General features: G+C 41.6%; 1 long non-coding RNA gene across 1 annotated transcript in view; it reads left to right on the plus strand.

The window, feature by feature from the left end:
* The first annotated feature begins 2,623 nt into the window (after nucleotides 1-2,623).
* Nucleotides 2,624-5,227, plus strand: part of LOC108798101 — a 5,888-nt gene continuing 3,284 nt past the window's right edge. The window contains exon 1 of the long non-coding RNA XR_001941930.1: nucleotides 2,624-2,680. This is a non-coding gene — a long non-coding RNA (uncharacterized LOC108798101). The remainder of the gene's footprint in view (nucleotides 2,681-5,227) is intronic.

Here is a 5,227-nt window from a genome sequence, read left to right on the forward strand (position 1 = left end):
ACGCATGGTATTGCACTTTACCTGTTCTATTGTGCATTTATTTGTTCATTGTGCTTTGGCAGACCATTGATAGTGGTCTGCCTTAGTGCAATACACGTCAATGCAACGCTAACGTGAGAATACAGCCTGATGGTTCAGTATAGACTCAGGAATCATAGGACATTTGTTTTGTAATATTGTACAGGACCTTACAACAAAGTCCAAATCCCATTCGCACTGCCACGGTCTCAAAACCACAAGGTATATGTGCTGCCCAAGTGACCACACGGATGGCGCCGTGCAAAACACTAATGGTAAATAAAAGTAATTCACCGGCACACACTTGAAGGATTTTTAGAGTATTGGTATGTTTATTCAATACCCAATGTCACATTGAGGATTGAATAAACATATCAATACTTTAAAAACCCTTCAAGTGTGTGCCTGTGAATTACTTTTATTTACTATTATTGTACAGAACCTGTCAGCAGATAAAATGTTTTAGCATTTCTTTGACAGCAGTTTCAGCCAGGTGACTGCGCACAACTTCGTTTTATTCCAGAACCACCTCCGTACACTGGGTTCCTCAATTTTGCATGTGTACGCTACGTTTGTCTCAACTTACAGGTTAAAAGTGACACTAAACTCAGGAGTTAAATCTTAAAAAAGTATTCCAGTTCTTTATCTTATTTGTGTATCACTCGGATGTAGATCCTCAAATCATCTCTGAATTGGTGCTGACACTGTCCTTCCTTCTGGAGGGTGGCTACTTTTGTCCCCCATGGTCCCTGTTTATGTTGTAAAGTAGCCACCGGTCCAAGTTCACTCTGGGATGGACTACAATCTCAATACAAATTAGTAATGTAAGGTTGTAGTCCATCATAGGAGTGAGCTGGGAACTGTGGCTACTTTACAACACACACAAGGACCATGGGGAACAAATGTAGCCACCCTCCAGAAGCAAGTACAGTGTCAACACCAATTCAGAGAGGATTTGAGGATCTCCATCGGGTGATACAGAAATAAGATACATTTTTGTTATTAGTTAAGTTACTTGAAAGCATTTTTAAGATTTAACTCCTGAGTTTAGTGTCACTTTAAATTTACAACTGTCAGACACTCTGCCAATTCATAGTCCATACCTTTCCACTTGTTAATGAGTGCCATAGTGAACAGAATGCTTTACATTATGGAATTCAGAAAATATATGGACTGTACAACAGCCAAGTCAAGTAGCGGATTGTCTTATGGACTTTAAAGTTTATTTTTACTTTTGTAGTCCAAATTTGGGAAAACCCCTTTAAATGTTTATGTTCCCATTCACCCTGGATACCTAAAATCATTTTTAAAGACTATTTCTTATGTTTTAACTGTTTCTTTGGTGAAGGTCTTGTGCAGATTCCAATCATACTTTGAGCAGTGTGAAAGTTCAGGGGCAGACTGAGCTTCCCCTCATTAATATACAATGTTTCTAATCCTTTACCCTTTGTTAGGACAATGTTCAAATCTAGCTTACATCTGATAGTGAAATCTGCCAGCACAGTACAGACAGGGTTAATTAGGGTGAACATAACTTCCCACAGCCCCCTCCATTGTGCAAACTAGGTAGGATTTTTAAGCAAGTAAAAAGCACTTAGCAATTTTCAAATATTATGTTACACTATGTGAGTGACACACAATTATGAAATAGTTGTTCTCACAATTTTGGGACAAAAGTGGAAATACTTTAAATGTGACCTGTACCCATGTACTAACATTCTACTTTCTGCATCCCCTCTCCAACATTCCATGCAGAAAGCATCCAGTCTAAAGTCACCCTTGCCCATTACAGTATATTTGTACAGTGTCCTTTGGCTGTACCAACCACTGTGTTGTGCAAAGACCTGCCTGATTATATACCAATTAAATATGTTCATGGTAGGCCCTAAAGGATGTGCTACAAAAATTGGCCAGCTTTACACTTAACTGAGGTGGTTGTGGGCTCCCTTAACTTGGGTCCCAGTGTTGCTTCACGTGCTCTGCTGCAGCAGTGGCATGTTATCTGTGTACAGCACGGATGCTGATTAGCTGCCTCTCACTTAGAAGCCTACTGTGCTGGACGGAGCCCAAGATTTTTGTCAGGCAACTATAAGGCCCCATTCACACGTAGGCGTATTGTAATATGCGCGTATGTCGCGCGGTTTTTTTACCGCGATTCGCGGTAAACAAGGCACGCGACCCCGAAGGCTACTTGGCTGTATCCCAATGGAAAACGCCCTACAAAACGGCCCAAAGTAGTACCTGGACCTTTTCAAGCATGGGCCGTTTTGTAGGGTGTTAGGGACGGGTGGGAACGAGACCATTGACTACAATGCAATGTATATTTTTGACCGTTTTGTAGAGCGTTCGCCGAGCGTAGAACGCGCTACAAAACGGTCAGGTGTGAACGAGGGCTAAGAGAAGATGATTTTAGCATATACATTCTAAGACAGCAGGAAGCATGGGGAATACAGGGCAGTTGTTTAACAAGCTTAGAACAGAGTTGACTTTGGCTGATGTAAAGATTGCCCTACAGTCTAGCATTTGCCAAATAAAAGCTGGAAAGAGATCTGCCTTGCTACATGTGTGTCTGTCTTTAATCATTCTCTAACTGTATTATTATTTTAGTTTAGCAGATATTCCGCATTACTGGCTGGGATTATGTATGGCAGGTCCAGACTTGGTAAGTTTTTAAACAATATATTAAAATGGGGACACTTTCTCCTCTTCAAACTTTGTTTACCTTTTTGAGTGACTGATAAAAAGTTCTTGCAAAGTCTGAAAGCAGTTTCCTGCTTTACTTTTATCCCCAGCAGTATAGCTGGAGAGATGGAAGTTTTAATCTTGTCCACGCAGAATGACAGAAAACCATGTCATGATCCGAGTGGATGGCAATTACATACAGATTTCTGAAGTCAAGTGTGGGCAGCTTTGGTAACCCATGTCTAAATTGATAGTGTCATGCCTGGCATATAACAGTATTACTGGTCACATGCCTGAAATACAACAGAATCATTGGTCATAGGTGAAGCTCATTGAAGGGCAAGAAAGAAGTTCTGGTCTCTGTGACATTTTGTTTCATCTTATTTCAGAGTGACCTGGACATTCATCGTATCAAAATTGAGCTGTAAGACAAAGTAGGAAAGACTCATTATGCAGTACAATCTCATTCCACTTTTTGGAACTTCATCTAGTTGGCGTTGCTTAACCCAGCTTACACCGTTCCAGCAGCTTGACGAGCTCTTTTGCTGATCCAGGAACTATAACGAAATGCACATTTTTTTTCTTTTACCCATTCAGTACTTACAGCTGAACTCCAGGCACATAAACTTTCAAATATATTTCTTAGTGGCAAAAAAGGATACAAATCCACTTTGTGAATCTAAAGCTGTTGCAAACCCAGAGATCCTTGTATGAGTAGTGGTGACATCATCATTGTACTGCACATAGTCTGTGCATATATCAGAGCTGTGGGTGGGATCCAGCAGGCCCAGCCTCTACAGGCTGCCTGCAGGAAGCTACAGGGGGGATGGTTACCAGACCATTTACCCTATACAACGTGAGAGAGCAGCAGTGACTGGTCCACAATACAGAAAACTCATGCACAGAGGAAAAGTGTAGGAGATATTTCATGCTGGGACACAAGACACAAAGGACACAGATTCAAGTACACATGGCTTTTGTATTTTCACAATATACATTTTTGTCTTGATTTTAGTTTTAAAGAAGAATTCTGGGCAGAAATGTTATTAACCCTTGCAATGGGGCTACCCACTCACTGTAAGAGTTAAGTGCTCATTTTTGCCTAGGGTAAACAAAAGTTACTTTTTGCCTTGTTTTTAGAGCTGGCCAGCTCTTAGACAGGTCCCTAAAGTGTCTCTCTACCTCCTATTAAAGTGGTCTAGGAATCCTCGAGTCATCACATCCAATACAGGGTATGGGACATGAGGATGCCAAGGCACTGCAACAGAGGAGGAGAGCCTCCTAACCATTTACTTTTTATTTCCTCCTTTTTGGTTAGTTCAATATATAACTGAAAGCATTTGTGATAACTGTTAAGTGCAAATAATACCTGTTGTTCCCTTGCCACACCATTCCTTTGGAGTTTAGTTCTGGACTTTATACACATCCAAGGCTTGGTAAATTTGTATATAAATCCCCAGAATGAACAACTCGTGAGCAGTTTTATCAAGCCATTTTTTTCTCATAGCCTTGGATGAAGAATCCCACTTTCAGTTGGCCTGTTCACACATGAGCATTGTGTCACCTCAAAAAAGTGCATGAGTTTATATGGGGCAGAATTGTGTACTTTTGGCCCATAGATTGTGCATATAAGGGACGATATCACGTCAAATAATGGGGAAGACGTGGAAACTCTATGGCTGGAGCTAGATATGACGGACGCTAGCCGTAAACTTCTCGTGGGTATTTGCTATAAACCTCCAAATATAGGGGAAGAAAATGGGAGTGTGTTCGCTCATCAGTGCTTATTGTTTGTGTATGTATAGCTAAAACATTTTGTTTTTTGTTCATTGAGGTACACAAGAATGCATACACAGTAGGGGTATACTACCTCTTACAGAACAGAAAAATTGTTAGTCAGCCCCAGTATAGCTTTTTTTGCTAGTATCCTGGGAGGGTGGCGTCTTTTCTGTAGCTCCTTTTTTCTTTTTCCTTTTTTTTCCCCTTTTATATGGGGATTGCTCTTCCATTGACTTCAGTGAAGATTCCCTCTGTATCACTTTCTGGGTCCAGAACCATTGCACTGCCCCAGGTGGGGCTTTGTCTCTATAGACTCGCTTATTGAGTAAGGGCCATCAGGTTGAAGCACTGGGAGATAATGCCGTTCTCACAACGTTTGACTGCCATTTCAAATGTCCTCTCACTTTGGTAAGGGTTAATGCTTAGGGGCTCACCGCTGACGCAATATGCTTGGGGAGTGTCAAGTACGTGCTCCTTGTGTTTGCCGCCAATCAGTGTGAGAGAAAACATCACCCTGCGGCTCCTGCTTGCAGGCAACCTCATAGTATTCCGATTCATTACCTATACCCTCCCACAGTAAACTGGTCACATCTGGCCATCCAACCCTTATTAGTGCCAGCTGCCTTGGCTTTATATGCAGGCCTTACCTTGCACTTAAGGCCTAATTGCATTACTGCTAAATTGCTAAATACCCACAACCTGTCTGCACAGAGGTCCTCTGAAGGAACCGGTGCCAGTAATCTGGAGC

Source organism: Nanorana parkeri, unplaced genomic scaffold, assembly GCF_000935625.1.
Source record: "Nanorana parkeri isolate BGI_ZX_2015 unplaced genomic scaffold, ASM93562v1 scaffold1403, whole genome shotgun sequence".
Taxonomy (NCBI): domain Eukaryota; kingdom Metazoa; phylum Chordata; class Amphibia; order Anura; family Dicroglossidae; genus Nanorana; species Nanorana parkeri.